The 12,024-nt window shown below is 38.2% G+C and overlaps 1 long non-coding RNA gene across 1 annotated transcript in view; it reads right to left on the bottom strand.

Annotated features, from left to right (window-relative positions):
* Positions 1-9,121, bottom strand: part of LOC143442868 (uncharacterized) — a 34,808-nt gene extending 25,687 nt beyond the window's left edge. The window contains exon 1 of the long non-coding RNA XR_013111449.1: positions 8,934-9,121. This is a non-coding gene — a long non-coding RNA (uncharacterized LOC143442868). The remainder of the gene's footprint in view (positions 1-8,933) is intronic.
* Positions 9,122-12,024: the final 2,903 nt, after the last annotated feature.

Genomic DNA, 12,024 nt, shown 5'->3' with positions numbered 1-12,024 from the left:
TATATGGATCTTTGCTTTAACACTTCATACATAATCTGAAAGTAGGCCAGTAAGCCAACACCTGCAATTTGTCTCCATCTTTTTGGATTGCACACATGTGTGTGTATGTGTGTGTGTGTGTGTGTGTGTGTGTGTGTGTGTGTACAATTAATACTACATAATATCTCTACTCACTTGTCATTTACACTGATTTTTATCTTTTATTCTAGATCTAGTTTTCTTCAAGTGTGTCTTACTAAAAAATCCTGAGAACTTCCCAAGCGCAGATTATTAATTGCTGAGATCCAAAACCAAGTCTTCCAGAGTTATATATCAGTTCTGTGAGCACAGAACTCTAGCTAGCACCCAAGTACAATGATTACAGAGGCTATCAGTTAACAACTTTCCAGAACCACACTGACAGAATATATCTGAACAACAGGTTAAATATCTGACAAAAAATCAATACCTTAAAGATTGTAGCTCATATAATCATAACATTCCATTCACTACTCTTCCATACCATGCCATACCATTGCACACCATACCATACTGTAGCACACTGTTCCATACCATTTTATTTCATTATATCATAGTAGAAGAAAATATTTTTTACCATGACAAGATTTTTTTTTATCTAAAATAATCTTTGAGTTTGAAGCTCTGAAGAGTTCATTGACTTTGGGACAGAGAGCAATTGGTCTGCATTTTTTAACATTATCTTCTGTGGATCTGTATTAGTGAAGAAAATCACAAGAATATGTATTTTATTTTATTAACAATGGAGAATGTTCCCACTAAGATTGAGACTTTTTTTCCCATTTTTTCTGTGTGTAGGGCTAGGGAGATGGTTCAGCAGGAAGTGCCAGATGCATAACATGAGAATCTGAGTCCAGTTCTGAACAGGTCAGTAAAAGCTCTGTGTGGAGTGTGTGTCTCTTCCCCCAATGCTATGGATGCTGAGGTAAGGCAGAGAAAGGAAGACCTGCAAAGCTCACTGAGCAGCTAGTATAGTCAAAATAGCAACCTTCAGCTTCTGTGAGAGATACCTTCTGAAAGAATAAGATATACAGAGTGATGGAAGAAGACACTTAACTTCAATCTCTGTCTTCCACTGGAGCATGTGAGAATACATGACCTCACCCACATACCTGTGCACACATATGCACACACGGCAGTACCCAGTAAAAAAATACATAAATCAAATCACTTCTCTAGCTGCATTTTATAGGGAGAAGAATTTTATCTAATAATCTGCCAACCAGTCCTTTTGTTTGAGGTAGTCAGTGTCAGTCTTTAATATGATTTTATTTGTGTTTCAATAAAGGAAAGCCAGGATACAGACATCGAGATTTATACTCTGCAATCTTTCTCCAAGTGTGAAAGATGGGAGAGAAAGGGATGAATGTGCATGGCCCCATCACCTCTGTCTGAATCTTAAAATGATGCATCCTTCGATAAACATTAAATCTTATTATTGCTTTAAGGCAATAAATCTTCGGAGACATGGGGGAGGCAGAAACACCACTGCACTAATGAGATTACTCTGAAAATAAAGCGGTGGATTAGTAAAATCTAATTTGGAAGTGATGAAGTACATGTGATGTCCAAGTAATTATTCCTGCACAGTTGCATCCACAGGGAGCTGGAAGTTATTGGGCAGAGCACTGTGTTAATGATGCGGCTGCCTGACATTTGAGTGAATGTGCTGACCGTCTGCTGTGCTGCCTCTCCCACTGTCAATATTCACAACTGGGTCTAGCAGCTGTGTTCAAAATGCTGCCAGGGAAAAGCTGAGCTTGTGTGTGTGTGTGTGTGTGTGTGTGTGTGTGTGTGTGTGTGTGTGTGTGTCTGTCTGTCTGTCTGTCTGTCTGTCTGTCTGTCTGTGTCTATGTGTGAGTACATGCACCATTGGGTGTGTTTGTGTATGCATGTGCATATGTGTCTAATTGTTTTATGTGTAGCTGTGTGTGTCTACATGTGTACATGAGTCTGTGTACATGCATATGCTTATTTGTGCATCTGTGATTTTATGTGCATAAGTGTGATATCAGTATGTCCATATGTGCACATACCAGTCTGTTGATGTGTACATATGTTCTTGTGTGCATATGTGTATTTATATGTATGTGCACATATGCTTTGGGTCTCTGCATACCTTCTTTGGCTAGTACTTTAGACAATTTAAAATCTGGGCCAAGACAGAAGTGCTTTTGAAAGAAAGTCATAGGTAGACCCCTAATATCTCCTGTTTCTATTTAAACACTAAGACCAAGCACATCCTTTGATGCCTTTCTGTCTTCATTGGTTTTTCAAAAGCTGCTGACTGAGATTAACTCAAGGATCAATGGAAATATTTCACGTAAAGTCTTTACCTCTTTCATGCTTCATTACGGAGCTCTCTGATCAGAATAGTAATGTAGTGGCTTTATGACAAAAGAACCCTGTGGCTTTAATACCTAACTAAGTTACCTCAAGTAAAATGAGTAAAGGATATTAGTAAAGTTGAAGAATCAAACAAGCCTTATAAGGAAAACACAAGACGAAGAGAGCATCTTGATTTTCAATGCATTGTGAGTTTAAGTTATTGTTTATGTTTGAGGCCCCCCACCCCAGGAGGCATCAGCAACCCTAATGAGGGCTTCCCAGAGAAAGAGAGGTAGGAAGGGCTGAGAAGCAAAGCAAGTGGGAAAGAAGAAGTGTCAGAGAAGAGATGAATGCCACAACAGAACAAAGTAGCCCTTCATTTGGTATGATAAGACCTCATTTTTAAAATCTCATTTTATTGAATTTATTTATTTGTGTTCATGTATATGTCTATGTATGTGTGTGCATATGGCATGTGTATACGTTCGCACATGTGCATGTGTGTGCACGTGTTCCATGGAACATATGTTAAGTTAGAGCATGATGACTTTCAGGAGTCAGTTCTTCCCTTTCACTGTGCACACCCATGGAATTGAACTGCAGCCATTGTAGACAAGTGCCTGTACCTCCCTCCCAGTGTTGACTTAGAGGTCTCATCTATTTCTTCATTGGATGTTGAATCACACCTTCTCCCATCTTTATGCTTTATCCAGCACCTAAGTTTAAGACCCTAGTTCCTTCTGTTCTGAGAAAGGAGCTGCTGGTTTGTGCCTCTTCAAATAGATCCTATTTAGAAGTATGTTAGAGATTGGCAAACCAGCAAGATAGAAACATTTGGTGGGGAGGTTACTGAGAGGAGTTGGGGGGAAGAGTCACATGTGAATATGATCAAAATACATAATGCATGTATGAAACGCAGACTTAATAAAAATACTAATATTAAAAATAAAAGTGCTATGAAAACTTGAAGACAAAACAATAAAGCAAGAACAGAAGAGCAGACAAAGAAAGGGAATAGGAAAAGGAGTAGACAGTTAAGCTGGACCAGTCTAGTTGAAGATGTAAGAAGTCAGACGAGGGAACTAGCTCTTCTACTGAGCAGGAGTGACTCTGCATGGAGGAGATGCCTAAGGCACTGGTACCCAGACTCTGCATAGATCCTTCTTTCCTTCTTTCCTTCTTTCCTTCTTTCCTTCTTTCCTTCCTTCCTTCCTTCCTTCCTTCCTTCCTTCCTTCCTTCCTTCCTTCCTTCCTTCCTTTCTTCCTTCCTCCTTTCCTTCCTTTCTTTCCTTCTTGCTTACTTGCTTTCTATCTATTTTTTCTTCTCTTCCTTCCTTCCTCTACCTGTCTCTGTCTGTCTGTCTCTGTCTGTCTGTTTCTGTCTGTCTTTGTCTCTCTGTCTCAGTCTCTCTGTCTCTGTCTCTGTCTCTGTCTCTGTCTCTCTCTCTCTCTCTCTCTCTCTCTCTCTTTGTGATGTGTCTGTCTGTGGTACCTCCTGTCTGTGGGTATTTATGCCTGCACACAGGATTGTGCTACCCAATTCTCTCACTCTGTATCTTAGTGCCTTGACATGAGATCTCTCATTAAATCTAGAACTAGTCAGGCAGCCACTGAGCCCTAGTGATCTTCCTGTCTCTGTTTTTCTGCCCTGGATATATAGGAGGAGTATGCACTGAGCCTAATTTCTTGCATGCATACTGGGATCTGAACTTAAGTCCTCATGCTTGTTCAACAAACACTCTTATCCCATTGAACCATCTTCCCTGCACCTGAAGTTTTTAAGTAAATTTATGTACAAGAATAAACTGGGATGGCAGGAAAGTTGTTCTTCCTTTTAGGGAAGATAACACAGTGTTATATTCTGAAACTAAACAAAATGAAGATAGAAGAAAAGAAGTCAGGAAAACGGGTGAGGAGAGAGAGAGGCAGACAGAGAGAAAAGGGAGAGAGGAGTGGACATTAAAGAAGAAAAGGTTGTTAGTGGGCAGAAATCATGACCTCTTTGGTCAGACTATGCGTGAATGAATCCAATAGAAATGGCTGTTGCATGGGAAAGATATTGATATCTGCTAACACAGTTATGTTGTCTATTGTGGGGAATGGATGAAGTCCTGAGTGGATGTGTGTTGTTGACATGCACACAGCCATATCAAGGTCCTCAAAGCTTTCCTTAGTTTAGGCTCAGAAGAGTGACAACACATTCCTTTGTTTCAAGTATGGATGTTATGAACAATTGTCCTTGAGCTGAAACCAGTGTAGACAGAAGCCATCAATCATAGTTTCCTCCTTAGAATGATGGCAGCCTAAAACTGCATATTTACAGAGACCTGATACCAAGATATGATTTGACAACCCTCCTCCCAGGTCAGTTGTACATAATAAACCCATCTCTGTGCTCGCCTGTATGTAATAAACCTGCCTCCTTGTTCAGGGTTGAATCTCCAGGCTGCTGTTGTAGCCCCATCACAGCAAATATCCCACCTGATTCCACATTTGCTGTCCATTTTTTTCTTTACCTGTCTCTGTGTCTGTCTTGTCTTCATTATGTACTTGTCCCAGTCAGGTTAAGTCCAAAGTTATATAAGTCACAACAGTCTATGTCAACCCAGAGATCATGCTCTTTAAGGTCCTGATACCCTTACAGATGTATAGATGAATAATATCACGGCTGTATGATAGTTTAAAAATGTTCTTAAAGGTGACATTAGTTGTGTGTAAGTCTATATACTCAGTGGTGTCATGGTGAAGGATAATTAGATTCTTGTTATGCCTGAGACATGCTGCAGAATTTGTATTCTAATTGTTTATATAAATATGTGTGTGTGTGTATGTATGAGAGAGAGAGAGAGAGAGAGAGAGAGAGAGAGAGAGAGAGAGAGAGAGAGAGAGAGAACCAGCCTTGAATCCTTGAAGAGTCTAAACAAAAGAAAAAAGAAAGAAAGAAAATTTCTGGTCTTTGCTACATTTCTCCAAAGGAGAAGGTTGGAGAGCTGCAGAAGCAGACTGGCCTTGACTATTCATGAAGAAAAATGAAAAATAAATGAACTCTATTCAGGTCTACATCCTTTGTTCCACTTCTCAAGAGTAAATTCCAGCAATAGGCTTGGTGAAATTTATGTATCTGTTTTCTTTACAGATTCAGTAAAAGACACAAACAGCAGATGTGAAGGACAACATCATGGTGCCATCCTGGCATATCTCAGAGCTCCCCTGATTTAATTGCAGATATCTGCATGCTGCCCATGACCCCCATGTGATACCTCCATGTCAGCAAGTAAAGGAGTGTCAACACATCAAGCATATACACATTCAATTATGAAATTAATATTTATTTATAAAAAACTGTACCAACCCAGAACTATGGTGATGTGATTTCATGAATTATATCAATTAGTTATTATTGCAAGACAGGTAAGAGAAGCTGAGCCCTGCCTTTACTCTCACAGGCAGGTATCAGTCACATCACCTGCAGGGGCTCTACCTGAATCCTGTCTGATGGTGACAATCTGGATCCCCATATGACCTCATACATTCAGAATATGCAGTTCTAAGAACAAATGGCTCTCAACTTGTCCCTTTAAAACATTCCATTCCTCTTCTCCCAGACACCTAGGTACATTCTCATCTTTGCAGACATCATGGGGTTATGTGAATATCTATCAGGTAGCATGCTGGAAATAGATACTTTCTATTACATCTGCCAGTACACTATATCATTCCTAGTAAAGATACTAGTTGTGGTCCAGAAGAACAAAACACTGTCAACCTATGATCTCCTTCTAGAATAGTCTGATGGAACTGACTGTTGATTGTAAATTTTGAAAATGGGAAAAAATTGTCATGATGTTAGCTACTTGTATGGCACATCATGCCAACGATTCTGGTGTTTAGCAGTTGATCACGGGAAGCACCTCAATTAAGTCAGATTCCTTATATGCATGTCTCTAACAAATCAAAATGTTTGGCATAATCAACTTCCCACATGGGAATATGATCCAAAACACAGTGGAAAAAAATCTTAGAATCTCTGGGACAACTGGGATTCATTGTTGTTGCTCAGAGCCTCTGCTTCTGTGTGGAATGGGGAGACTTTAGCTTGTTGTAGCTTCTAAGAATCTGAAAAGCATCCTAAACTGTATAGTGATGTAGAAATGAATGGTAGATAATCCATATTCTTAAAAGACATGTTCCAACACAGGAGATACACAGTTAAACCATGATCAACAGAGCAAGCGACTGTATTTAGTAGAAGTCTGTTCAGTGTGCTAGGGTAGCTATGGGGTCTGCAGATGTGACATGTAGTGAGTTTCTTTTTCATTGATGAGTCAGGAAGTCTCTGTCACAATCCACCATCAAGATGAGATGGCAGAGGGTCCTTAAGGATCATGCCATTATATATGACAAGACATACTAGCATGTGTTCAAAACAGAACTATTTGGAGTCTTGTTTGATATCAGGAACTTGGCAGGATATTAGTTTACAGTGACAGATGGACTTGGTTTCTGGGGAAGACTGATGTGGAATGAATTTGAATGTTCCTACTGACAGTAGTGTAGCTAAGACCACAGGCTTTCAAGAAGTTGATACACTCTTCAAACTGTACATTGCAACCCATTCAGTGACAGAGATAGGTTTGAAAAGTATTAGGAATTGAAGGTACTTTTTGATTACCCTGGAACATGCCTGGTTTGTAATAGAGAGTGGACACTCTTCATTTGGTTTTATTCCAGGCTTAGACCCAGCTGGCCCAAGCATAACCTGGTGGTTTGAGAAGGATCATTAATAATTCACTGTTTATGGCTCTGATAACTCCAGCGGGCCTCTCGGGTCCTCTCTGACAAGGTTCTTCTGCCTCTTCTGCAGTGTTTTCCTACTGCCTGGACAACACACAAGCTGGTTTCCACTCCCTGCAGTCTGCTGTAGCTTCCATTTAGAAGCAATGGAGGAATACTATTCAATAAGCAACCTGTTTTTGAAAGGTGGTTTCTTAAAATATTTACTCTCTATTTTTAACTGATTATTAAAACATGTCTGTTCTCCATCCTCATGCTGGATAGCTACCCAGGTCTCTCTGTGTACTAATCACAATCGAAAGCCTGTGGAAGATGCATTTCTAGAATATTCTTCTAATGATGTTTTATCTATCTTTTCTTTATGTATATAGTTGACAGTTTGTTCTTGCATGACCAATTGCCAGAGATGAGTAACTGGATTATGTCCCTTCCCAAATTTATTTTGATGTATTATAATTAATACAAAGAGGTCAAGTCATATGTAAGCATATAAAGAATCAGCTATAATATTTATCATAGAGGATATTGATGGCTATAGTGTCACAGAAAATCACATTACACAACATTAGTGTCTCATGCCCACAAAAACTTATTTCAGATCCCATTACTGGGTATGAATGTACTGCTATAAAACTTCACAGCTTGTATCTTACATGTGTCATAAGTTTTGGATAATTTCCTTTAAGATTTTGCTTTGGTTTGTTGAAAAATTGACTTAATGTACACCATAGCAATGTTGTAAAAGCCACCCATTGTAAATTTTGAGAACAGATCTTTTATTTCTGCTTTAATTTTAATTTAATTATGTCACTGTCATCTCACTCTCATATACATATATGTGTGTGTCTCATATATATGTCATACACATACAAATACACACACACACACATATTTTGCCCAGTGGCATTACACATAGATGTGCTTCAATATATTGGATGTTATCAATGTACACAAATTATACAAATGTAATTTGTAAAATATTATTTTTCTTTGAATGTATGAGCTAAATAAAACTCTAGGCATCTGACTTGAGTGCAGCATTTTATTTTAAAATTCTAAATATCTCTCATTTGCAATCACTCTGCAGAGGTGTCTGTCACAGCTCAGTGTATCACCCTGAGGCTGTCACAAGTGACCTGTGAATTTACACATTCATAATCACTGGCAAGCAGACTACTGCTTCAGCGTTCACCCCAAGCAAAGAGCTTGGCTCGGGCTATGTTAACCAGCCAGCACAACATGTGATCTGAACATATGGTCAAGTGATTGAGGTTTAGAGAGGCGAATTTCTGGAAGAGAGCTGGCCTCTGAGCCCCACTGTCAGCATGCAAAAAGATCTCCTTATTTACCAGGATGAAAAGAAAAGGGTGCCTTCAATTACTTCACCCAGAGCCCTACACAATGAAACAGGAGGAGAAATCACACATTAATAGGCAGGGGAGCAAGTGTGAGAAGCTTAGTGAATGCTGCAGAAAGCGCACAGAAAGTAGTTTACAGCTCTGATTGAAAGTGAAAACAGAAGGAATTGGAAGCGAAGTCCCACAAATTAAAATTAAAACAGCAGTTCTCCTGAGCTCCCGACCTCACCCCCCAGACCATCCCCCATGCTCTAATTGTCCCACTTCAAGCCTAATGAGTTGGGTTGGGGGAGACGCTCCTGTAAATGAAACCGTTCATCATTTTAGCATTCATTAGGTATTTGAGAACTTGTTATTAATGGTTCAAAGTACAACAATAGAAAGCAGTCATTGCCAGTATTGTTTGTATTCAGCAAACTGAGAAAATGGGCTTACCTTAAGAAATGGTGAGTGGTTAAAGAGAATTGTCCTGGTTGGTTTTTTGGTTTGTTTCTGTTTTTGTTGCTGTTGTTTGTTAAACTTGACACAAGCTAGAGTCATCAGAAAATGTACAATCTTAATCGAGAAAATTCCTCTGGAAGATCGGCCTGTAGGCTGGACTGTGGGAGTATTGTCTTGATTAATGCTTTATGTGGGAGGGCCCAGCCCATTGTGGGTCACACACCTAGGCAGGTGGAAGGAAGGTTCTATAAGAAAGCAGGTGGAGCAAGCCAATGAGGAGCAAGCCAATAAGCAGTGTTGCTTCCTGGCTCCTGTATCAGCTGCTGCCTCTAGATTCCTTCCCTGCCTTCCCTCAGGCTGTGACTTGAGAACTGTAAGATGGAACAATCCTTTCCAAGTTTCTTTGGTCATGTTTTATCACAGCAATAGAATACAATAAACTTTGACTGACTCCTTTCTTTGCTCTTAGGGAAACTGAAAACTGGGTTTTGTTTGCTATTTTATTCACGGTCATCAACATTTTATTATAGCTGTTGGTTGGCTTCATCTCCTTCTGAAGTTAGGCAATTCGATCCAAATTTCATCTTGTCTGTCTATCTTTGTAGTTACACAATGAGGGTTCTCTGACTCCCTCTGTCAGAACTGTGGTGACAAATGCTGTCTGAAGAACCTGCTTCAGGCAGAGTCTAGCACAAGATAAATGTCTCACAAATCCTGTCTGTTCTTATTCTTAAACACATAGCACTCACGCCCAACCTTCTGGACTAGGAATAACAACAAGCCAATACTTTTTGATAGTATAATATAATTCCTCAGTATTCCTAGATACCTAAGAGAAAAAAGGCAAACCAAAATAATCAACCACTATGTAGAAAATAGGGGCAGAGATTTAAATATTTACTAGTTTTAGGTAGTAGAGAAAGTAAAACAATAATAATTCTATTCATTGTATATAGAACTATTTATGAAACACACAGATTTGAAGTGTGATTTGGCAATGTCCACATTCTCTTCTAGGAATATTGGTTAGGTGATAATTCCTAAATTCCTAAATGACAAAACCATATGATTAATTCCTAACACATAATTATCATAGCATTTTATATATTTGCAAAATTATCTAGAAATAAATACTAATAAGAGACTCATAAATTATAGTACATACATATAACAAATTTAAGCTAGCTGTTGAGATATAGAGTATTTATATAATTATGGATAATAAACAAGATAAATAAAATGTTAGCAAGATATGGAACAATATACATGAAATGTTTGGAAATTTCTGTACTTACTCACATATTAATCATCTAAGAAAATAAGTTTTGATATACACATTATATGAGAATCTTATAAGGTGTGGTTGCCCTTTACTACAATTCAGATCTTAGGAGGTTGAAGAATGAGGATTGTGAATTTGAGGTCAACCTGGGCTTCATAGCCAGACCCCATCTCAAAGATAAGCAGAACAGAAAAACAAAAAGCTATATGGAGACCTTAATAAATCTCCAAAGTATTTGACAGGCTTGATAGATACTGAAGTCTATACATTAGTATAGACTGCATTTATTTTTGGTGGATTAATCATGAACTTTACTATTTAGAAATGGTCTGGGCAGGGGCTACAATAGGAAAGAGGTTGGTACAACTTTATAACAGACCAGTCTCAGTTTTTATGATGAGCATTATATTTCAGTTTGATATGGTAGAAACGTCATTTTATAGACTAAGTTTAAATTACCTTGAGCATTTTATGTAAATAGTAAAATACTTAAAATCTTCTAAAGAAGGTATATGACGCATTGTTTTATAAGCTTGTCTTTATAATAAGCTAACATTAATATTCATAAAAATGTAATGAAACCCTATATTTTAAGCAGTTAAAAATACCATAAAGAGTTTTGAAAAAAATGAGGCAGAGAGAAAGAACGAATATTTGTTGAAGACTATGTGTCAGTTGTCATGATGGCCATATTTTCATCAATCTTCACAGTCCTTCTGTAAATTCAAAGGAATATTGTATATTCTAATGATTCCTTACAGTTCAAATAGCTGGGGAGCAGTTAATCCTTGCTCAAATTCCAATGGACTTGCACACAAGACTGGCATGCTTTTGTTATTCCAAGGATTTATATCTGATCAAATATACTTAGTGTAACAGCTATGATATGCAAAACAACACAGCACCCAGGAACAAAGTGTAAGTGTCCTTAAGGAATGAAAACCTGTGTCTAAGAGATTGCTGTATTTTGGGGGAAGTTGAAGAAAGTCTTTTAGAAAGATGGGAAAATTAAGCAGAGTCTGAAAAGATCATGGTAACGAATAAGGAGTCTTCTGATGGTCCAATGGAGAGTTGGAAGGTTTCTGACTCAGTCTGTACCATATGAGGGCTGTGTAGAGAAGTTCTTGTAACTAAAAGGCAAGCAGTAAAAACAGACAAGCTGCTTGTGTTCCCAAGATCTGAGATTTATTTCAACTCAGTAAGTAAGTTATGTCAAATTAGGTAAATGATTACAAGTTTTATTATGGATGCTCATTTTTGTTGCAACGATTTTTAAGACATACAAAATACCACCAATCAGGATGGAATAAAAAATTACCAGCAATGGTTAAAAAAAAAAAAAAAAAAGACTGACATGAAACTTAGTGTCTGAAAGAAAAATGGTTTCTCTCCATATTACTTTAGGTAAATTGAAATATCCGAAATCACTCTGCCTCTCTGATTAATCATGAGGGACGTGGTTTGGAAACCAATTCTTATACACTAGTTCAACACTTGACTCAGTGTTTCTGGAAGCTTCCAGTGATTACTCCTAGAGCCTGGGAAGCTCAAGTTCCTCTGTGATTCTCAAATCTATATACTTATTTAGCAAGCACTTGCTCACCATCCCGACTTCACCTGGTAACCCTGAGGTGTGTGGCTTAATGAGCACTCTTTATGTAACATATAGCTCACTATTACCAGAAAATACTTCTTAACCAGATAGATTTTGGACACACAATGAGAGACACTGAACATAATATGAGAGGATTCAGTAATTCAATAGAACACACATACACACATACACACACACACACACACACA

This window comes from Arvicanthis niloticus, chromosome 1 (assembly GCF_011762505.2).
Source record: "Arvicanthis niloticus isolate mArvNil1 chromosome 1, mArvNil1.pat.X, whole genome shotgun sequence".
NCBI lineage: Eukaryota > Metazoa > Chordata > Mammalia > Rodentia > Muridae > Arvicanthis > Arvicanthis niloticus.
Note: the sequence above shows the minus strand (reverse complement) of the source record. Positions and strands in the feature narration are given on the sequence as shown.